Source organism: Suricata suricatta, chromosome 5 (assembly GCF_006229205.1).
Source record: "Suricata suricatta isolate VVHF042 chromosome 5, meerkat_22Aug2017_6uvM2_HiC, whole genome shotgun sequence".
Taxonomy (NCBI): domain Eukaryota; kingdom Metazoa; phylum Chordata; class Mammalia; order Carnivora; family Herpestidae; genus Suricata; species Suricata suricatta.
In genome coordinates this window covers 127961869-127986612 of record NC_043704.1, presented here as the reverse complement: position 1 = coordinate 127986612, position 24744 = coordinate 127961869, and the positions used below count along the sequence as shown (strand labels likewise).

General features: G+C 38.3%; 1 protein-coding gene and 1 long non-coding RNA gene across 11 annotated transcripts in view; one reads left to right on the top strand and one right to left on the bottom strand.

Annotated features, from left to right (window-relative positions):
• LOC115292282 overlaps nt 1-22269 on the top strand; it is a 34548-nt gene extending 12279 nt beyond the window's left edge. For 6 of the 7 annotated variants that reach the window (XR_003908899.1, XR_003908897.1, XR_003908893.1 and 3 more), the window contains exon 4: nt 14846-15205. This is a non-coding gene — a long non-coding RNA (uncharacterized LOC115292282). Of the gene's footprint in view, nt 1-14845; nt 15206-15721; nt 15946-17360; nt 17672-22229 lie in introns of those variants that run through there. The other variant, XR_003908896.1, reaches the window with a different exon arrangement.
• The window catches only part of CPNE4 (copine 4), a 436822-nt gene that overhangs the window by 358976 nt on the left and 53102 nt on the right, over nt 1-24744 (bottom strand). The window lies entirely within an intron of this gene.

The following is a 24744-nucleotide window of genomic DNA, read 5'->3' as shown; positions in this document are numbered from 1 at the left end:
TTAGAAAACATAAGGCAATTCCAAATAGCTAAAAAAAATTCTACTTTAAAATTTTCCAGTATTCATGGGCCATTAGCAAGTGCATAAGTGGTCAATCGATTTAACTTAAGAAGTATTTACTGAAAGTAATACTTATTTACAAGACACTTCCTGTTTTCTCTTTCCCAATATACATCATTTGTAAAAAAAAAATACTAAAAGCATATTTTCTAACTATAAAAGTAAAATGTGACAATTGAGAAAAATCTGGAAAGCTTTAATAATCAAAAACAAAATCAAATATAATCTTGCCACCCAAAGTTCACCATTGTTAATATTTCAGCAGGATTCTTCCCAATTTGTGTGTGTGTGTGTGTGTGTGTGTGTGTGTGTGTGTGTGTGTAAACATCATCATTTCATTTTGGTGACTTAAAAAGTGAGGACCAGAATCTTACCACAATTCCTTCAATCTGGAGCTCCATGACTTTAAGCAACTATTAACTTTCACTTCAACCTGATGAATCTTCCCAAATTGGCAACCAAATTCTAATCCCAGAAACTTCTTCCATCACCTTGGAAGGGTCTTTTTCTGGCCAAAGGATTCAATTTGAGTAAATGTGGTAAGGAAATGCTCCTGCTTTTCTGATGCCTAAAAAGCAAGGTATTACCATTCACAGAAGCTAGCTTAAAAGAAACACATCAGTTGTTGCACCATAAAATGATCTTTAAGATTTCTTTCTGCCAACCTAAGTAGACAATGCAGAAATAGAGTTCAGAGTGCAGGTCCTGGAGTCCAAAAATGCTGGGTCTCCATTTGAATTCTGCCATCACCTAGTTGTGTATCTTTGAATGAATTACTTCATCTCTCTGTGACTTCATGTCCATGGCTATAAGTGGTGAATATAGGTCCACTATCCCTTATCTGAAACCCTTGGGGTCAGATGTATTATGGAAATCAGGAAGCTTTGGAATTTACAAAGGTAATAAAGTGGATATAAAGCATAATTTGTAACACTGATAGACAGCATTATAACATCTGTTACATATTTGATAATATTCCCAGAAAGGTCTTGGGTAACACTCTGTAATCAAATACATGTACATTCCTGAGGCAGAACATGTGGCCATTTACACAAGGTTAACAGAAAACCTATAAGTAGCCTCTTGTATTTCAGGTCAGATTTTTCCAAGTGAGTTCAAATGTCTAGTCAAGTTTTACTGCAAATGGGTTTAGAAAAACTTTTTGTTTGGGGCACTTGAAAAATTTTAGAATCATGGATAAGGATTTATTGCCCTTTAATATCTCTTAGGATTATCATAAATATAAAGAGACCTTACCTATCACAGGCCCTGGTACAGATGCAAGGACCCAAAAATGTTACTACGGCAACAACAACCTACTATTGCCATTACTGTTACTATCTCTTCAAAATCTCTCTCCTGTCTACCCCCTTCTTGTCAATGCCAGACTCACTGACATTAATTTGATCTTCATCTTTTCCCACTTGAATTCCTCTTTCAGCTACTGACTTTATTCCCCAACCTCCAGTCTCTTCCTGTGTACCCATCTTCCCCTGGAAGCACAGGATTTTCTAATGTGACCACACATCTCCCCTCCGTACTAGCCTCACTGGCTTCCTGTCACTGACTCCAATAAGTCTACGTTATTTAGTATCATCTACCACATCATTTCTTGCTTTATCTCTTATGACATCCCTTCTTGTATTTCACACTCTAGCATTATCTTTTTAAATCCCCTCAAACACACCAAGCCTTTGCAGAAACTTCTCCTTCTGCCTATGATGCTAATCTCTGTTAGCCACTTGAGGAATCCACAGTTACTTCTGATGTCCCTTTTGGGCAGCACCTCCCCTGACAGCCTTTCCTGATGCATCCAGATACCCCATGACACCCCCCCCAAATCATTACCCTCTCTGTTGTTGCTCTGCTATATTTCTAACTTAATCCTACCACCACATATATTATATGGGATTGGAGCTTGTTTGCTCCTATGCCTCCCTCTTTGAAGACAGGGATTATCTTTCTCAACTCCAAATTACTAGCACTTAGCTATGATCAGCATTAAAAATGTTTACAAAACGGAATCCCCAGACTAACACTGTGTTATAAGGTTAACCAGGCACCAAATGTTTAACTCCTAAACATAACAAAGCTGAACCTACTTCTCTCTTTTGGCCCGAAAATAATCTGTGCAGGGAAAGCCCAAATGAGTCCACTTGGTGTCATCTCTTCTGCAGTGGGAGCTGACAAATGACTTCATGATATAGGCAGTATGAGGGAGGAAGGGATGGGCTGCTGTCTTCTTGAGTAACATCCAGAAAAGCATACAAAGACAAATGATGGAGAAACCACAGGGTGTTTTGTGTGTCTTCTCTGACCACAGATTGCTCCTGGCTATCAGGACTGTCAATATTTCACTTTAAACAACATGATAGCAGTAGGGGAAATAAACAGAGCTCAGCTCACCCTCAACTGGCTACCTCCTATAACTCAAAAGCCCCAGACAAGGAGCAGCTGCTATCCATCTGCCTCTCTAAAGAGGACATGGGAGAAAGGAAGCCATTTCCAGGGTGGCAGTAACAACTTGGTGTGACGGAAGTGGTAAGATTTAAATGAAGCCAATTTACATCTTATGTTCTTTCCTCCTAAGACAGTGTTTACCAAAGATGAATATTTAAGTGCTGGAAATGTTATCATCCTTCCAAAAACTCCAAATGCCAACATGCATCTAACGATGAGAAGAAGATGTTTGGCACTTCTTTGTGATGTGCCAATGGAAAAAAGACATGAGGAAATTAAGTAAAAGCTACATATGTGCAACCCCAGGCCTGGTGATATTTCTCCATAGACAGCTTTATAGAATTCAGAGTATTCAAGCAGTCCCTAGTTCCAGATATTGGCAATAAAATCTTAGATAAATATGTGCTTGAATGGAATATGTATAGGATGTGAGGTCAGGCTGGGTTTTAATCTCACACCTGTTACTTACTAGCTATGTGGCCTCCAGGAAGGTTTCTCTCTCTGAGCCAAAGTTTCCTCATATGCATAATGGGCAAGAGACTAATGGTCAATCACTTATATTCATTCCAGTTACCATGCCAGGTACTTATCTTATTTAGTTCTCCTAAAACCTGGTGATGGAGATGACATTAACTCCATTTTGCAGATGAGGGTTCAGAGAGATTATGGGACTTGTCCAGTATCACACTGTGACGACCATGGAGGTGTACTGATCAGACTGTCCTTCAAGAGAAACTGCTGGAAAAGAGTAGTTGGTAGATATCTTCCATCTGCCATGACTTTGAATCCACAGCAGCATTCATCACTGAGGTCATGCTCTCCTGGGGTTCCTTCCAGCAATGATGGAAGATGATTCAGGTATGAGATGAGTCTCTCCACCCCAAAGCAGAATGCCTCTGATGGATAATCTGCTCTGGGAATCTTCATTGCCTGGTTGAGACTACACTGAAATTGGAGGTTCTTCCTACCCAATCCTCTGCCTTCTTGCTCTCCTTTCACAAGTATCAGACTTCCTCTCTTCTTCCTTTATTCTTTTCAGTTATTTACCCAAAAAAATCTCTTGCATGTTGAATTCCATTTGACATCTGCCTTTTGAAGGACCCAAACTACCACACACATTGTGAATATGGCCCACTGAGTCAGGTCCTAAGAGGGCATAATGAGGATGGGAAGGGGATAATGATATAAAACTTGTGCGAGTTGCCAAGACACTGCTGGCAGGGAAGCCAATAGTTCACAGCCCCCTTTTTTTCCCAAAAGAATATTAAATTGTTTATTGATTACACATGATAATGGCACAGCCCTTGATAAACATCTGAACCACTTGTGCTTTCTTCTCAAAATAGACATAGTCAAAACCCATCTCAGACCTACTAGAAATTCTGGTGGTTGGTCATAAAATTATTTAATTTATTGGAGTGAAATTCACATTACCCAAAATTAACCATTTTAAAGAGTCAGTCATTTAGTATCTTCACACTATTTACCTCCATCTAGTTTCCAAACGTTTCTATCACTTAAGAGTAAAACCGTGTATCCATTAAACATTTTCTCCCTATCCTTCACTCCTCCAGTCCCTGGCAACCACCAACCTGCACTTTGCCTCTAAGGACTTCTCAATTCTCAATATTTCATATTAATGGAATCACACAGTATTTATCATTTTGTGTTTGGCTTCTTGTACTATTGTAAATAGTGCAGTTGTGAACATGTATGCACATGTACTTCTTTGAGTGACTGTTTTCAATTCTTTTAGGTGTTACTTAAGAATGGAAATGCAGGGTTTTTATTGTAATTCAATGTTTAACTTTTTGAGAAATTGGCAAACTGTTTTTCCATAGTGGTGGAAGCATTTTACATTCCTACCAACAATGTACAATGGCCTAATTTCTTCATATCTTTGATGCAGCCATTCTGGAAAACAGTATAAGGCTTCCTCAAAAAGTTAAAAATAGAACTACCCTACAATCCAACAATTGTACTACTAGGTAGTCCCAAAGGATACAAAAATACTGATTCAAAGGAATACATGTGCCCTAATGTCTATAGCAGCATTATCAACAATAGCCAAATTATGGAAAGAGCCCAGATGTCCATCAACTGATGAACTGATAAAAAAGTTGTGGTATATGCATACAACGGAATATTACTCAGCCACAATAAAGAATGAAATTTTGCCATCTGCAATGACATAGATGGAACTAGTTAGAGTGTATTATGCTAAGCAAAATTAAGTCCGAAAAAGGCAAACACCATATAATGTAACTCATGTCGGGGGAAAAAAAGAGAGGCAAACCCTAAAACAGACTCTTAATTATAGAGAACAAATGGAGGGTTGCTGAAAGGGAGATAGGTCGGGGGATAGGTTAAATGAGTGATAGATTCTAAGGACGGTACTTGTGGTGAGTACTGGGTATTACATGTAAGTGATGAATCACTAAATTCTACTCCTTAGACTAATATCATATTATATGTTAACTAACTGGAATTTAAGTAAAAATTTGAAAAATTTTACTAAAATATAATTTTCATGCACCTGTTGGCCATTTGCATGTAACATTTGGAGAAATGTCCATTCAAACCCATTGTACATTTTAAAATTTGGCGGTTTATCTTTACTGTTGAGTTCTAAGAGTTTCTTTAATATATTCTGACCTTTATCACATATATAACTGGCAAATATTTTCTCCCATTCTGTGGGTTCTTTTCACTTTCTTGTTAATGTCTTATGATAAACAAAAGCTTTTAATTTTGATTAGTCTACTTTTTTAAGTTGGTCATATTTTTTGTTGTCATATTGAAGAATTCATTGCCAAAGTCATGAAGATTTATCCTTATACTTTCTTCTAAGAGTTTTATAGTGTTGGCTCTTATAATTAGGTCTTTGATTCACTTTGAGTACATTTTTGTCTATAGTGTGAGATAAGGGTCCAAATTCATTCTTTTGCATATAAATATCCAATTGCCTAGTACCATTTGTTTTCCCTGTTGAAAAATCATGGTACCTTTGTCAATAATCAACTCACCACAGATATATGGGTTTATATCTGAAGTCTCAATTCTATTCCAGCAGTCTATATATTCATCCTTGTGCCAGTACACACTGTTTTTATTACTGCTGCTTTGTACTAAATTTGAAATCAAGAATTTGTTTGTCTTTTTAAAGATTGTTTTGGCTATCCAGGGGACTCTGCAATTCCATATGAATTTGAGGATCAACTTTTCCATTTCTGGCAAAAAAAAAAAAAAAAGACCATTGACAATTTGATAGGGATTGCAATTCAATCTGTAGATCACTGTGGATAGTATTGAAATCTTAACATTATTAAGTCTTCTAATCCATAAACACACAATGTCTTTCTATTTATTCAGGTTTTCTTTAATTTCTTTCAGCAATGTTTAGTAGCTTTTCAGTGCTACATCTTTCATATTTGTAGTTAAACTTATTCCTAGGCATTTTACCCTTTGGGGTGCTATTGTAAATGGAATTGTTTTCTTAATTTCCTTTTCAGATTGCTCATTGTTAGTGTATAAAAACACAACTAATTTTTGTGTGTTGATCTTATATGCTACAACTTTGGTGAATTCGTTTATTAGCTGTATAATTTTTTTGTGGATCCCTTGAGACTGCCTACATATAGGATCACATCACCTACGAATAGAGATAATTTTACTTCTTCCTTTCCAATTTCAACCCCTTTCTTTATATTTTGAGGAACCTCCATCTTGTTTTCCATAGTGGCTGCACCAATTTACATTTCCACACTACTGAAATGTTTATGTTTCTCTGGAAACACTCTATCTCTTGTTAGTTTTAATACCTACAGATTCTGTTGGGTTGCTTGCATACGGATATGGAAGAAATTAAAATTTATAGTCCAGCATCCATTCACCATTTTTTCATTTTGGTAAAGGGCCTACTCTCCAACACACATATCAGTTTTAGTTGAGCACATGGCTAACAGCTAGAAATTGAATATCCTATTCCCTGTGATAATCATGTGGCTAAATTCTGGGATTTTGTGAAGGGTTTTTTGGGGGGGGGGTTGTTTTTTAAGTGGTAAGGGACTAGGATTTCTAGTACAAGGTAGAATCATAGCCGTGAATGTGGGCATTCTTGTCTTGTTCCTGACTTAATGGAACTCTAAACTTCTATCAATATGAAATTTCTATTGCTTTTGACTAGGTATATTTGACTATGTAATGTAGTTTCCTTTTATTTCATAGGTAAAGGTTTTTTGTTTTACTTTTTATCACAAACATTATATCACATCCAACGCTTTTCTTGAACTGTATTTCATATTAACTTTTTTGTGTGCTTCCTATGTTTCCCTCATCTGCCTCCTTTTCTCTCTTGGTTGGTACTCAAACCTGCTGAATTTCCCCTCTGCATCTCAATTTGGATGAAATGCCACATGACAAGGCTTAGGATCTCACTTCTTCAGCAATTCCTTTGTTGCCAGGAACATGGGAATATTAGGCCTCTTTAGGAAGAAACTTGACCAATGGGAAACAAGAGTCAGGAGGGAACCAGACTGGTAAATTTCCCTTCCTTTAGTCTCTCCCTGACTGCTCCATGGTATACATTCCTCATGCAAACCTTTTCAAGAAGTTTCCATGGATGAAGGAATATGTCTGGATGTCTTTGTAAGGTGTTTGGAATTTGGGCCAGTATAGCAACACAATTGCTTTGCTTCTTTCCTTGCCTAACATTACTTTTTAAAAACTATTTTCCTCACTGTCACTGCTGAACTTCTACCTCTCAAATGTAATCTGTACCCCAGGCTTTGCTTTTCAGCAGATCTACTATTGAATACTCAGGTTAAAACTTACTGCATATATGCAGCAATGTCAACATTTTTTCTTTTCATCTCCTTCAGATATGAAAATGGTGAGATACTGATATATAAATTCATATAGATGCATCCTTTATCCCCAAAATAAATTCTTTGTTATGATTGACTTAAAAAATACTGGGTTTTGTATGCTAGTATTTTATTTAGGAATTATTCACTTATGATCCTAATTGGGATTAGTCTTCGAATTTTGTTAAATGTTCATTTATTTATTTCTGAGAGAGAGCACAAGTGGAGGAGTGGCCGAGAGACACAGGGAGACAGAGAATTGAAGCAGGTCTGATGCAGGGCTTGAACTCTCCAACTGTGAGGTCAAGACCTGAGCTGAAGTTGGCACTCAACCAACAGAGCCAGCCAGGTGCTCCTATAGTATTCTTTTACTGCTGTCCATATTTAATTTTAGTATAGACAAACAATATTTGTCTATAAAATGAGTTTGGTAGCTTTTTTCTTTTCTTTTTTTTTTTTTAATGTTCATTTATTTTGGGGGTGGGGCGAGGGGAAAAGAAAGGTGGGAAAGGGAGAATCCCAAGCAGGATCTGTTCTGCCAGCACAGAGACCGACACAAGGCTCAATCCCACGAACTCTGAGACCATGACCTGAGTCAAAATCAAGAGTGAAATGTCTAACGAACTGAGCCACTCAGGTAGCTTGTGTGTGTGTGTGTTCATTCTACAAAATATGCATAATACGGGGATTACCAGTTTGTTAAGGTTTGATGAAACTTGAGTTCAAATTTTACTGGCCTGATGAATTTCTTATATTTGAGAAATGTAGGATTGATGAAGCATATTTTTAACTACCAAGGCTACTTTCTTAGTGGATATTGGCTCACTGCAGTTTTCTATGTCTCTATCAGTCAATAAAATCTTAAGTATTAAAATGGTTTGCATAAAAAATGTAGTTTGAAATTAATGGAATAGCAGAGCACACTTATGCCCTCTGATCCTGTAAAATTTCACTTTTATGTAGTTCTTCTACTGAAATTATCATAAATATACACAATATTTATACATAGGGACAGAAGTTCAATATAGCATTTATTATAATGCCATTAATTTTAGAAATGATATAAATATCAAAAAGAGACTGTTTGAAATAATATGCTTAATCCACCCAATTGAATACCATATAGTCAATAAAAGTTAGATTCTTAGAGAGTATTTAGAGATTATAAGAAAAGTCTTTGGGTTGGAAGGTAAGAAAAAGCTATATAGTCATTACTTCATTTTGTTTGCAAATAGTGAGAGACAGGGTGGGGCAGAGAAAGAGAGAAAAAAATGAGAAAGAGAATTAAAGATTAGTAGGATATATCCCAACATTTTAATCTTGTTATAGTCTTCATTAAAGTTTTATTTATCTTATCATTAACATGATGATACTTTTGTCATCAGGAAGAAAACAGGTTATAAAATATTTTTAAAAGTCACTCTTGTTTTCTATAGCCACACTGATCTAGGATGAGGTGTTAGATGATCTGTGTGAGAGGCATTCTCTCCTAGTCCAACGCCATGCCCTACTTAAACTGAGTTCGGATGCAATATCAACCCACAATGGAACTCAGTGAGAAAACTGCTGACATCTATAACCGCCATCAGAGCACGTACCCACTGGACCCACTGGAGCCTTCTCCTTGTCAGAATACATCTAGGGCATCCTCCAAACTAAAAAGAAAAATACAACCCTTAACAAAGACAATAATATGTTCATGCCTGCCAGCTTGGTTCCAGCGTAAATATTACAGCTTCCTGAAGTGAGTCACGGGGATTTTGAAAAAGAAAAGACTCCGCAGTATACACAAGCATGGCCTGTGTGCAGCTCAGCACCAGATACATGGAAAGGAGGCTCTACCTGTAAAATAAGCTAAAGAAGAGCACATGCAGATCTGTTGGTTATCAGCGTTGTTATCAAACCAATGAACTGGAGATCAGTTGACCTGAAGAGTGAAAAAAAGGCCTGTATTTACATTTTATAAAATTCAAACTCAAGCCTTTCATTGAGGAAAGCAAAACCCATACTAGGGAAAGAATCTGCCACAGGTGACAAAATTTTTTCTAACCTCAGGCCTTCTGATCCTTCAGTTTGATAGTCACTCACCAGATACTTGTTAGGGTCTTGCTAACTGTGGGAGGCATTACAGAGGACCAAAGTGTGTTGCACACAGCCCCTGTCTTCTAGGAGCTGATTCCAGAAGGAGAGTTCTGAAATCAAGTGATTCTATTGCATCTTCTGTGCTGGAGGGCAGATGAAGCAGAGAAGTGCTGGAGGTGAAGTTGGGTGGAAAAATTGCAAAGGTAGAGGGCTCCAAACTTTATCCTATCCACATGGATGTGGACGCTTTCTAAACACCACATGTTTAGGTGGAGGGAGAAAGATGTGAGCTAGGGGCAGTACTTGTTAAAGGAGAGAACGAATACCTCAGGGTTGGACAGAAAACAGATGTGACAAGCAAATAATAGGACTTCAGAAACAAAATATATGATGTCTCAGAGCATGAGACTCACTAGCAGAGCCCTGGCAGTGCGATTTAGTAAGAATGAGAACAATAGGTAACTTGATAGAGTGACTTCTGGATTCCAGGCACTATGTTAAAGCATTTGAAATGCTTTACTTCATGTAATCCTCGCCTCAAGTCTATGAGGCAGGTACAGATGAGAGATAAGTAACTCAGACACCAAGTGATTTTCCCCAGCCCTTAGTAATGGAGCCAGTATTGGAATCCAGACAGACTGACTCTAGAAATCCATTTCTGTACATACACCACACAGGTGGTTCTCAGTGCAGTCAGTCCTTAGACCAGCTGCATCAGCATCACAAGGGAACCTGCTAGAAATGCAAATTTCAGGTCCCCTCCCCTAACTGCTGACTTCACAACTAGGGATAGGGTCCAGAAAGCTGCTTTAGCAAGTCCTCCAGGGAATTTTGATGCACTCCATGCTTGAGAACTGCTACTCTATCCCAGACTCTTCGAAATCAGAGATTTGGAGTAAAATTCCAGCTTTCCTGCATACTAGCTGTGTGTACTTTTCTTTTTTTTTTATAAGTGGAATTTATTTATTTATTTTCATTCATCAACTTTTTTTTTAAATATCTTAATCAATATGGAGATTTACTTGTGGAGTAAAAAGTGAATGTTTTCTTTTGTGCCAATACCATACTGTCTTGATGATGACAACTTTGTAGTAGAGGCTAAAGTCTGGGATTGTGATTCCTTCTGTTTTGGTTTTCTTCTTCAATATGACTTTGGCTATTCATGATTTTTTGTGATTCCATATGAATTTTAGGATAGTCTGTTCTAGTTTTGAGAAGAATGCTGATGTCAGGATGGCCATGTGTGTACTTTTCTAAGCTTCAAGTTCTCTCATATTTAAATTGGTGTTAATAGTAAGTCCTCCTGCATACCTCAATCCTGGAGAGTTTTGCAATGAATAAAATGAGATAAATGTAAGCCAGGTGTTTAGAGCAGTGAAGTTACCATAAGTGATATGTGCAGCTCCATTTCTTGTCTGCAAACTTGCCACAGGCTGTGAATCAGGCAAGGGTCCTCTAACCGAAAACAAAAGACCAATGCGTTAGAAAAGAAGATTGGAGAGATTGGGAGTAATGAGTCTAGAGGTCCAGAGGAACTGGTCATTACTGGGCACTGAAGACATAAAAAACATCGAATAATAGGAGAAAGATTCAATGAAATATTGCAAGACCTAAGCAGGCAGGGGACAATGAGGTTGGAAAAGAAAGACAGGCTATTTCTAATCAAAACCCATGAGACAAAAATCACAAACTCAAACACTGTTCTTTCAGAACAGATTATCAATCACTGACGCCAATATGCCTGAGCTAAACAGAGCGGTAGAGGTGGCACCAGGGCATAGATACTAGTTTCCTACACACCCATCCAAAGATCATTGTGAAACTGCCCAACACAGCATCAGACTATGGAAAGTTAAACCTGAAATACCCAATTAAAAAAAAATCTCTCTTTCCCTTAGTTTAGTTTACTAGACTGCCTAAAACACAGAAGCAGGATGGTGCCTCTCTGAAAAACCATGGAAGCTTGCAAAGAATGTTTTCTACTCCCAGATACAATTTAGGATGATCTCATTTGCTCCCCTTTATCACACATCCCCACCCACTCACACGCAAAGCCACCTAAATTACAACGTCATGCAGTGCCCTGAATTACAATGAGGGTGAGCTATGAATTTGAATGCCTAACAGAACATTCTTTCTTTTAAATGACTAACCCCATTATTTTAAGAAATATATCTTCTGAATACTAAAACCTAATAGCAAATTCAAGTAATATGTCATATAGTATGTGGTGCTTCTAAAGATTTGGGTCATTAAGATGACTCAAAACAGCCTTGAAAAGGAAACAATTGTGAGACTGACAATTCACTGTATGAGGAATATGAGAGAGACACAGAGAAAGAGCTGTTCATGCTGAATAGCATAATATATAATCATATTACTTCAGAAACCCTTATTGCTTTGAAAATGCTGATAATATCTCCTGACTGTGTTTATTTTTATGTGGTATTTGATTTGCCTTCCAATCTAGAGTTAATTTCAAACAGTTTAGTCTCATTGCCATAATTTATATGAGAACAAGCAATGTAGCTCATATCTAGTCAAAACTTTAGGGTACAGACAACAGAGCCTCAGCGAGATGTCACAGGCAATAGGACCAGATCTGTTCAGTGACTGCTCTAAGGCCACAGAGGTACCTAGTTAGCAGCAGAAGTGGCAGAACGAGGACTAAAATCCGGGCCACATGAATCTTTGTCCAGGGTCCTTCCATGCTTTTGTAGAGAGAGAAAAACAACCCAAATCCTCTTAGGAATAACTATGACTCATAAAATGATTTCCTTTTTTTTTCCTGAGCAATCATGTCAGAGTGTTGTATTAGAATTTAAACTCCCTTACATCCTAAAGGATTGAGTTTCAGTATACTCCCCTGAGACCCCAGGTGAGTAACTTAATCACTCTAAGCCTCAGTGTTATCACTGGTTGAACAACGAGAATTCTGGTTAACTCTCAGTATTGCTATGAGGAACAAACCTGTGTGGTAATGCCCAACACAAGAACCCATTCAAAGTAGCAGTCAGCAAATACACATTATCACAAGGTCAAAGGAAATGGAGTTGGGCCACTTCCACAATGAGTGTGTAAAAAGTATAGCCTTTCCAATGACCTGGCTGAAAGGAAACTGTCATTAAAACATGCATTCAATATATTACCCCATTACAAGTGAGCATGATATATTCTCCAAAAGTATTCTTCTCTTTCCCTGTTCCCTATTTCTGACTCTCAAGATCCAAACCTAGAAGACTGAAGGCAGACTATGTAGGATGGAAGGGGGCCTATGGTCCATCATTACAATCCTTAAACCAGACTATTAAAGAAAGACGAGCAGGTGAAAAGACTAGAGACCATGGGGATGACATCACCAAGAATCATACAGACTAGATAGATATCACAGAGCAACTTCCATCTTTCTCTCTCTTGCTCTGTCCCTTCTCCCTATTAAGACCCAGATCTGCCCCTACATACATCTCACCAAGTCCTGCCCATTCCACTTCCAAAACATTTTTCATTCATTAACTTATCTCCAGTCCAACCAACTAAATCTAAATTGCCTGATTCATTCACCCAGCAAATTCACTTCCTACATTCTAGGCTTTGTAAGGAGTACTAACCTGGGGGGACAGGGTTCATTGAAGAATATTAATATTCTTGGCTCCTGGGAATATCCTCACTTTAATTCCCACCTAACAGGTCTTCTGGCTTCCTTTCTTACCACTGTAATCCAGCTTGTATTGAGAGGCCATTATCATCTTCCTACTCAAGAAAAGGAAGAAAAAAAAAGCAGCACTGGACTTCTTGATGTTCTCAGAATTCCATGCATATACAAATGTCCAGGCATTTGCTGTCACCCTTTTATTAGACTCCCCTTTACCTGGAAAATTCCTTGTGATTTATTTAAAAAAATAATTTTTTTCCTTCACTTCCTGGCTCACAGCTTCCAAAACCCTTAGAATTTCCTAAGCATTTAAAGTGATAAATCTCTCTCTCTCTTTTTTTTTTTAACATTAATGAGGTGACTTTTGAAACCCATCTAAGGATGGGGGCTGGTTACTAGTGGAGACAACCATGTGATTAGAGGGTTGAAACTTTCATTCCTACCCTCTGACCTCCGGGGAGGGGACAAGAGCTAAAAATGGAGTTGAATCACCAACTGTCACTAATTTAATCAACATTATCCCTATATAATGAAGCCTCCACAAAACCCAAAGGAACAGGATTTGGAGAGCTTCCACATCGGTGAACACATGGAGATTGGGGGGAGAGTGGCGCACCTAGATAGGGCATGGAATCTCTGTGCCCCTTCCCCACACTTTGCCCTGTGCATCTCTTCCATTTGGCTGTTCCTAAGTTATATCCTTTTATGATAAGCTGGTGATCTAGTAAGTAAAATGTTTTTCTGAGTTCTGTGAGTCTTTTTAGCAAATCAATCAAACCCAAGGAAGGAGAAGGTCATGGAGGAGCTCTGATTTATAGTCAGTTGGTCTAAAATATAGATAATAACCTGGGCTTTCAACCAGTATCTGAAGTAGGAGAAGAGGCATTTTTGTGAGACTGAGTTCCCAACCTGTGAAATCTGATGCTATCTTCTGGTAGATATTATCAGAGTTGAGTTGAATGAATTCTCAGACATCTCATGCTAGACATGAGAACTGCTTGTTGGTGTGGGGAAGCCCACTCCCCCACCCCACACGAACACATGTTATTACTAAGTCCCAAAACACCCTTTACACCCTTTACTGGTCACGGCCAGCCTTTTTCTTAGCTCCCATAGCAAGGTGCTTGTGCTCTCATTATGGCTATTCTCAAAGTTCATTATGGGTGGCTGTTTCTATTTGTTTGATCCATTAGTTAGTTTAATAACTAAGGACCTACCAAGATTAGAAATTTCCCTTTACTCTCTTTTTCTCTAATACCAAGGGGGAACACAGTGACTTATTAAGATGAAAGTGGCCCCAAAATACAAATACAATTATTAAATTTTCCTCTATTCCTTTTGCTCTTCCTAGTTCCTAAATAATACAAATACTCTTGACAATACCATATCTAACACACACACAGAAAGAAAGAAAGAAAGAAAGAAAGAAAGAAAGAAAGAAAGAAAGAAAGAAAGAAAGAAAGAAAGAAAGAAGAAAGAGAAAAAAGAAAAAAAGCAGCATGACGTTGGAACCATACCTACAGACCTGGGTTCTAGGCTCTCCTCTCCCATTACCAGCTGTGACCAGGGGCAAGTTGCTTGACCTCCACAGGCCTTTTCTACTTATAAAATCAATTCTTGTTGGAATTCAGGGAGACACGCCTAGTAGAGTATCTGTTCCATAATAGATGTCTGTGGACATGATTTTTGATGCTCACCAAGGGTTTCTGATTCTTCCTTTTTCCAGGCCAACTTCCCTGCCCTCTTCAAGTTGAATCCAGTCACATGACTTCTTTGGCCAATGAGATGGGAATGTTTCACTCTGATGAAGTTTTAAGAATCAGTGAGTGAGCCTCCAGTTTCCTTTCCAATGCTCTGGGGATGGTGGAAGCACATGTTGAGGTGAAGCCTCAGATAGCATGTGCCCCTGAGTAACTTCACTGAATATAAGCACACACCACCTCAGCTGGACCCATAGTATGAGCAAGAAATAAACTTCTCTTGTATTAAGTTGCCAAGAGCTGAGGCTTGTTATAGTGGAATAATCCAAAGGCAAAATTGTGACCAATACCATGCTTAATAAATATTAGTTCCTCTTCCTGATTAAGTCTCATTAGTTGTACATTTCCTTGTTGCATTTTGTACTTAGAACATAATCTAATCAAAAAGTTCACTCTGACATGAATAAAATGTTTAAGATTGTTTACTTGACAGGGCATCTGGGCAAGTAGTCTATAATTTATTATAGTCTCTTAAAATTAAACTTTTATTTAAAAACAACTCAAGGTGATAAGGGTGAGCATCTTTCCCCATGTTGCACTTTCTAGGATATCTGTTGGTACTGCTCCTTATTGCTTTTTCCATTTCCAGGAACCAAAATCCATCCAGAATTTAACAGCATCACATTAGAGTCAATTATCTGGCTAGATAGCTTGTCACAAAACTGTAAAGTTATATGAGTCAGCATATGTATGTATAGGGGTTGAGGGAGGGTTACTGTTATCTCCCATTACTAATGTTAAAATAGAATGAATTAAAATAATTAGTTTGAGAGGCTTCCTGATTATCCATTGCCCCCAAACTTAGGGTGTTAAAACAAAAACTATTTTATGGTATCTCACAGGTTTTGTAAGTCAGAAATTTGGGAAGGTTCTGCTGGGTCATTCTTCCGTTCCATGTATTCGAATGTTCCACATATGAGGCCACTCAGTAGTGTTTTCTGGTGGAGAAGCTGGTCTAGGGAGTTCAAGATGACTTCCCTCACATACCTGGCACCTGGGTCGTAATAGCTGGAAGGTGGAGGCTCATTTGATTCTGTTAACTGGAGTGCCTGCTTCAAGTCTCAAGGTAACTGGATTTCTTACATGGTGAATTGAGGTAGCCAGACAGAGTATCCCAAGGCACAATCTGCAATATTTCTTAGGACATAGCCTTGGAAATCCCAGAAATCACTTCTGCTGCAGTTTATTGGCCAAAAAAACCAATTAGCTTATATGCAGCTCACAGTGAGAGGGGATTAGATTCTATGTCTCAGTGGGAGGGCTACCACAGAATTTGTAATCATCTTTACTATACCATGAAACAGAACCTCTTAACTGCTTCTCTGGTTCCCTATGAAATCTCTGGATCCAAAAATTCTGGTGACTATAATAAGCTTTGATGAGTAAAAAGTAATTCCCTTAGAATTTAAATGTCTTCCTTGGTTACCCAGAGGGTTTACCTGGATTCATTTACAAAATTTCTACTGTTCTAGACATTTTCTTGCTCCTCCAGATGCACTCTCCACCATTACTCCCTTGTTATAGTCCCTGGAAATCTGACCTGCATTGGCTACTTCAGGGGCTCCCTTATCCTCTGGTTTCTCATTGGATGCAGTCAATAGGAGATGCTGGAATGGGAATGTAGGGCAAAAGGAGAGTGAGCAAGAGCATTACTACCCAGCTCCCCCACTTCCGGAGCATTGTGGTTGGTCATGTTCCTCTAGCTAGGATGAGGTCACAACCTCTGTCAGGCATCACCCACTTGAGACAGCTATTTTCTCTGATCTCAATAACACCTCCCACTCTTGTCCCCTCAGGGATAGCAGTGATAGCAGTTTTAAGAGAAAAATAAAATGCATTCAGGTTTTATTAAAACAATTTAAAATTAAATCTATTTCAGGCCTCTTTGAGGGCAGTGTTGAATAAAAAGTATATTCTTAGATTACTTTTTGTGTTAACCTCAAAATATTTCTTAATGAGAAATCAAGGAGATTACTGATTAATTAATTTCTTGAATCGACTCTATGTCAAAAAGCAACAACAACATAACTACCTACAAAAAGTTGATCATAAACAGACCAGGATTTATGAAATATTTCCTCACTAGGACTAGAAGATATAAAATATTCTCTCAGACCCCAGACCTGAAAAGCCTTGCCAAATAATCCAAAAATTTCAGTTTTGACTATTCAATGCAATCAAAATTTCCAAACATTTATAAAGCATTATCTGTTGAGCACACAATGGAACCACTTACCTACCTCACTCTCACTATTCTATTGACTTTTCATGGTCCAGGATGGGCTCTTGGTTGCCTTGGTGCCCCTTCATTTAGCTCTGTGCCTAGCACTTGGTAGATGTTTAATGAATGTTTGTAAAACAAATAGATAGATGAAGGAATAAATGAGAGAATGGCAAAGCACATATACTTGAGAAGAAAATGTACATGACAACCAAAAGTCAGAATTGGGATTAATGAAACTTCTTATCATCCTATCCTAGGAAGAACAAAAAGAAAAAAGACAAAAAGAAATGCCTGCTGTCTCAGAGGAAAGTAAATACTGTTCTCTGAGAGACTTTGAAGTCAAAGAAAAGACTCAGTTATACATCAATACTTTCTTGGCACACAAAGATCTCCCTGCCACCATTAAGTATGCCCTCCAATATGATAAAAAAAAAAAAAGAAAAAAAGAAAAAGAAAAGAAAGAAAAAGTGTATAGCTTTCTGCCTCGTGAATTCCCCAAGCTAAGTTGGCCAACTCCAAGTCTCATCATAGCATTTGGAATCATTTAGAATCAGTTTCTGCGCCTGGAGTAAGTTAAGTACAGAGAACTAGAACAAATGATAATTCCTGGTGACTTTTGGTTCTCTTTTAAATAAATAGATGACATTACTGGGGAGATAGAATTCTGGTCTTTCCTGTTGAAATTCCACAGGAGAAACACTGCACCCAACAGGCAGCTGCTGTTCTTATGGAACAAAGGACGTCTCTCACTTCTGTGAGGAATCCATCCTCTAATAGTTTTAAAGAGCCAAAACTACTACACAGCCTCTACACCCCAGACTAGGAACTGGAAGAGTATGACAGTGGGGAGGAGGCCAAATGGTACAGAGGACTCAAGCTATGAGTTCTACTTCCGAAAGTTAGCTCTGGACTGGACCTCTGGAAGACTACCCCTGTCTTCCTCATACCTAGGTTACCCTTGGACAAGCCATTCATGTTTCTGGGCTTCTTCTTCGTCCACAAATGGAAAGGTTAGACTAGAATATTCCTAATGGACTTACACCAGATCAACCATTGCAGCTTTCAAGGAAAATCTAGCAACAAAGCACTAACACCTAAACTGTGAATTAAAGCACAGGGGAAACTGGCTAGCTCAACCGGTTGGGTGTCCAAATCTCGATTTCAGCTCAGGTCATGATTGCATGGTTTGTGTGATCAAGTCCCACGTCAGGCTCTCCACTGAGCATGGAAGCTGCTTGGGATTCTCTCTCTCCCTCTCTCTGCCCCTCCCCTGCTTGCACAAGCATGCTCACTCTCTCCCAAAATAAACACTTTTTTAAAATAGAGAATTAAAGCATAACAAAAGTCTGCAGCTTAGGTCACTGCTATCTTTGTCCTGTCACATGTACACACTCCCTAATTTATCTCGTCTCCAAAACTCCACCTAGTTGTAAAAGCAGAGTGTGATCTAGCACAAAGTCCCGGTGGATCTGGTTACTTAGAGAAAAGTCATTTTACACAACCCATTAGTGGTATGACAGTCACCTTAAAAGCTACCAAAATCTGAGTTTATGAGCAAGGTTGGAGATTTTCAAATATATTCAAGGAGATTTTCAGGTGTTCTTGAAAAAATTCCTATGTTTTCAAGTTCTACCCAGCCTCTGTTCTATGGACTTTATTGTTTTCTTCATCTCCTCAGGTTCATCAAAGTGTAGAATGAAAAAAAGTCAATTTTCCTCACCAAGAATTCAATGTAATAATAATAGAAATAAGTAGTGAGAAAGAGGAGATAGAGGAGGAGGAGATCTCAAATTTACATAGCCCCTACTATGGAAAAGGCATGGATTCTAAGTGCTTCATATGTATTAATTTGTTCTTGAGTACAACCCTGAATGGCAGAGAATGTATCATCCCACTGGCAGATATGGAAACTGAGGATCAGAAAATTTAAGTGTTTTTCTCAAGGTCTTCCAGCCAATAAGTGGCAGACCTGGGACTGACCCAGGCAATTTGATTCCAGAGTCAAGGCTTTCAACCCATTATATTGAACAACTTCTCCACATAAGGGAATCTATTCCAAAAAAATCTGAAGGAATGCTTTGAATAGTTATAACAGTGGAGAAATGAGTGTGAATGTTTATCTCTAAGGTCAGTTTAACCTGTATATCTATTTAACAATTATCTGGGAAGAGTAGAGATGTCAAAAGCACTTACCTTGTCAAAAGAAATTGGTTCACCAAGAATAGCATTGATGTTTTTCCCCTAAGAATTCAGCACAGATTAGCAAGGTGCCAAGCCACAAAATATACATTCACTAGGCTCTTTACCCTGACTATTCAAAATATGTTATCCCAAACTATAGGGCCAGACCAGTTGCTTTAAATCACCATGGCAACCAGAGTCTGTGGAGATGCTCCCATGTAAAGACAGGAGAAGAGCTGTCATTAAAATCCTGTTTGTGGTAGAAAGGGGGTATTTGGAAAGAATCTGTCCTGCGGGAGATCTTTCACTTTAGGAAGAAAAACACCCTTGCTTTTGTCAGAACTTTCTGTTCTCAGATCTTCTTAATATAGTTGTTCGTTCTTTTTCTCCCTGGAAGAGATTAAAGAGAACCCTTATCTTCTGCTTCCCTTCACAGGTGTACACTGTAAAATCTATTGTGTGTAGGTATGTGCATATGCCCACATTTATACATAAATACATACATGTGCATGTATGTATATACACATAACCACTAAATGCACATTATATACACATACAATGTGCACATTCATACACATCTAACATCTACATACACACATATACTGACTTCCCAACCTCTCACCATGCCACTCTCAGCTCATGATTCTGAAAGATTAGCTATTCACTGGAAGCAGACTCAGCTGAGAGTCCCTAATGAGAAAAGAACCGACTTGGATGTGATCTGACTCAGCAAGGTTGACACTGGCAGAAAAAAGCCTCTGCCTGCTTGCTCTATCCTTCCTCCATGCTATGCCAACACCACCAGGCCTGTGTGCCCATCGTGTCCCCTGTCACCTCAGCCTGTTCAAAAGTGATGCAAGAGGGAGAACCAACCTTTTTTTTTTTCAAGTTATACCATTAATTTCTAGCAGTGGTTTTGGAACCATCATCAACTTGAGATTGGGGCTCAAAGAAGTTGGCAAAATTTCTCTTTCAAGAGAGACCTGCCTGCCAAATTTTAACTAGATTCTGGAGGTTCAATGAGATTGTGTCAAAATGCCCCTTTCAAGTCTGAATTGATTAGTCAGGAGATTGTAGTCAAGGTCATAAGGAAAAAATAGTAAACAGCAGAAGAGTTGGCCTGCAGGAAATACAGACAAACGTGCACATTTCCATGGGATGGATAGTAAAAAAGCCCTGAGTGATAAGATAGATCACTGCTCTTCATCAGAGTAGGTGACTCAGGCATGAGACTAACTTTCCCCAGATGCTCAGTCCCTCCACTTTGAGAATGAGAAGTTGGATTCCATTTCCTTGTCACCTCTCCCACTGCTCCCAGCCTAGGCTCCTGAGCTGTGACAAGCCTGAGTACTATAGGCTCCTCCCCCTTCAGCCCTTTTCATCTCCCAGCCAGGGAAATCTACTCATGCTGCTTCTACAGCCCCCAAATGCCTATACTGCAGAAATAAACACCGTGGCATGTATATCTACAAGGGGAAATGCATGGTCAACCTGAAAAGAATGAGGTGGCTCTGTACTTGTTGATATCCTAAGGTACTTTGCAAAGTAAGGAAATCAGGATGCAAACTGCATGTTCTAAGGAATTCTATTTGTGTATACAAGTAGTTATAAACTTACACCTGAATACTTACACATTTAGGTCTAGTATGCACAGAATTTAACAAATATATACCAAGCTATGAAGAAATGGTAGACAAATAAATATAATCCTTACAGCATGGCTTCTAACAGCCAAAATGAATGAGTGACTAAATGAACAAGTGAATGAATGAATGAATGAATGGGATAATTGAAATGTCCACTGATAAAAGGCACTTAGAATAGATTAGAACTTTTCTATACTATGCAGCTGTGGCAAAGAATGAAACAAACCTGAGGATACTGATATAAAAAGACCTCTAAAGATATACTTGTTGGTGACAGGAAACCTTAATAAGCTGTCACTAGTATCCTCTCATTCCTTTCTCTCGCCCCTGTCCTCTCTCCTATAGAACATTCAATCCTTGGAATATAGAAATATTCTAATGTATAGCAAAAAAAAAAAAACAACCTCCTTAAAGTTCAAAATACGCAATATAATTTTGGAATTCCAGAGTCTTCCACCCAGTTATAATTTGTTCAGTAACTCAAAACCCATATAATAAATACCCAGTTATAAAACAAATACTGTGTATACAGGTAGAACTCAGTTTAGAAAGTGGTGGGCATGGTGAGGACAAAGATGCCTTCCACACCACCACATCTGACGTGATCATTCCTTAGATTTGAGAACAAGGGGGTATGAAGGTACAAAGGCATTTGGCATGGATTCTTTCCCTTCATGTCTAAGGAGCCCTGGAAATGTTCCAGAATGTCAGAGATATTGATATCCACACTGTCTTCCAGGGGAAACTGAGCAAAGCAGCTGCAGCCACACCCTCCACTAAAGACAAGCTGTGTACAGAATCCTTGGAACCAGCTGACACGCATCAGTGTGTCTCATGTGCCTCATTAGAGTCCCTGTGTCTTCAGGCCAAAAATTGCTGAATTTGGAAAATTACTTATTTGCAAAATAAAAATGATGAGGCAGTTAAAGATACTAGGAAGTAACTGTCTCGTTTTTTTCTCCTTTAGGAAGGTTTTCTTTGCTGAAATCAACATTACCTATCACTTTAGCAGGAACATCTCTGGGTCAGGAGTCTGGGATGGGAGGGAAATTTACTCTTATAAGGTTTAAAATCTTTTTATACTATGACCATGGTTTACTTCCCTAATCAAAAACAAAAGTTTGGTTCATATAAAAAAGGAGCAAATAAATGAAAACTCAACAATGAGAACAGAAAACTTTAATAAAGTTTGCCCAAGCTATTTTTCCTTTAAGAGATCAGCCTGTGATGGCAATTTGGGTATGAAATGCCCTAAGGGAAATGAATTTATTGATTGGGTTTTAAATTTTTTTTCTAAAGGAAGAGCAGGAAGAAAAGTAGGAGAGGAAAAGAAGAGAAGAAAACAAGAGAAATAAGTCATCTCCTGAGGTAATTTCCTAAGTGGAATGTCAGAAAATTATTTCTAAAATCGGGCTGCACGATACCCAAGAGGAAAAGTAATTAAAGGAAGCTGGGGGCAGGGGTGGGAGGCAGGGTAGGAATCATACAAATGTTCAAGGAAATTACTTCTGAGTAAGAGCCAAAGGAAATGACCTGGTTGTGTAATGGTTGATGAAAGATTTGACAACTGGATTCTAAATATCTGAAAGAAATAAATATCTAACACTAAAAAATGAATAAGTGATAAAGGAAAAATATTTCCCTTCTTGATAAACCCACTTTATGTGAAAGTAATTCATTCTTTCCCCCAGCAATCTTTGTAAAGATGCAAATCAAGTATGAACTAATTCTGAACAGCAACAATATTCAAGTAGCTCTGAGTTAAAGGAGAAAAGTGAAGGAGACACAGCCAGAGAGGAACAAAGACCAGGCTCCTGTCATAGACAAGAAACTGGCAGCAGCAGAGAATAGGTAAAAATTGCCAGTTTCCCTGCAGGTTGCATTTCAATTGTTTAATAAGTAAACCAAATCACTGGGGAAAAAATCTTTACCACATGGGTGATAATCAGTTCAAGCAAGACATCATTTTGTAGTTACAATAATAAACAAGATAGAGTAATAAGTAGTCATCACAACACCTCCTTTCATGGTTGTGAAAAGTAGCACAAGATAAGAAAAACTCACACCTCAACCATGACCTGCATCTGAAGCGGCATCTATGCAAACAATCTAGTAAACTCATATTACACAATAAGTCATCCAAGAAAGAAACTACTTCCCCCAAACCCGCCACACCTGCCCCCCCCACACTGCTATGCTATTAGTTTCAGGCATCATCTCCATAGATGGTTCTTTAAAATGCCCATTGTATGATCACTGAAACTCCTCAAAACCTGCTACATCTATATCTGTTAGGTTCATTTACCAATGTAATCTATAGGATAAATTCCCTTACCACTAAGACTTTATTCCATTCAGATCTCTTAGCAGATGAACCATTTTATTTTATTTTTTATTTTTTTTAAATAGTTTATTGTCAAATTGGTTTCCATACTAGTAAAAAGTGTTACGCATTTAAGGTAGTTTAGCAACAAAAAAAAAAGTCTTTAAAAACATAAATAAATTGTCATGGAGATAAATTAATGAGAATACCAGAATTCTAGGAGCCTGGGTGGCTCAATTGGGTAAGCATCTGACTCTTGATTTTGGTTCAGGTCATGCTCTCACCATTGTGAGATCAAGTTCAGTGTCACGCTCTGCACTGGGAGTGGAGCCTGCTTAAGATTCTCTCTCCCCCTCTCCCTTTCCCCCTCCCATGCTTGCATGCACATGTGCACTCTCTCTCAAGTAGGTTGATAGAGGGATGGATAGATAGATAATCTGCAATTATTCACTGCACACCTATGCACAGGATGCAGATATATGCAGATCCATCAACTTGAAAAAATGAACTGCTACATTTAGAAACTGAAGTCACATAAAAGGAGTAATTGTTCTCTCAAATATAATTATTCTATATTGATTTATTATAACTTCTTACCCTTTTTACCAGGATGAAGGTAAAGGTCATAACTCGCACTTTATTTATGTCTCTCATTACCAGGATCATTGATAGAATATTGTATTTGCTTATGTGGTTTTATGTTTGTTTGTGCACTAAAAAATTCATATTAATAGATAAAAGAGAAAAGGCCAAGATTTATTTTCATATATATGAAAACTTTGATGTGTCTTATCATGAAACTATCTAAAACTACTCTGTCCACATTATCTTCACAGATGCTCTGAATTTTATTCTTATGTTGTGTGGGGAATAAGTTTAGGAATTCCCTGAGTTTGCCCCAATGGGTTAACAAGGCTTAGGACAAACGCATCCAGAATAGGTAAACATGGTGAAAGCACCCCCAGCACAGTGCAAAAGCATAGAGCCAAAACCTGCTTTCACATGACAAAAGCGTCTAGAATAAGTAAACAGGTAAATAGGGCATTAGACTACTGCAGCAGGGTGAAATTGCCTGGAGTGAATTAGCAAAAGAAAGGTGCCTTGTTGATCCTGAAGGTAGCATGCTCTGTCTGTCTTATCCCCTAGGCAAGTTAAGATAAACAGACACAGCTCCGCATGCCTGCCATAAACAACCATCTGCTCTGTGCCAGGATTTTATTTTGTATTCACCCAAACTTCTAGCACCAAATATCTTCAAAACCCCCTTTCTCTCACATACTCCAGTTAATGATCACTGTACTATTTCATTGTCTTGTTTTGCACGTCCATCACATTTGTAAGCCTTCTGATCCTAATAAATACAGAACAAGGGCCCTTACTCAGGGCTCTTGTCTCTTCCTGAACATTAGACTCTCTAGAGTTCAATTCTACATCCATCATCTTGCTGGACAAGAGAGAACTCCAGACTCAAAGTCTGCAACAGTGTTGAAA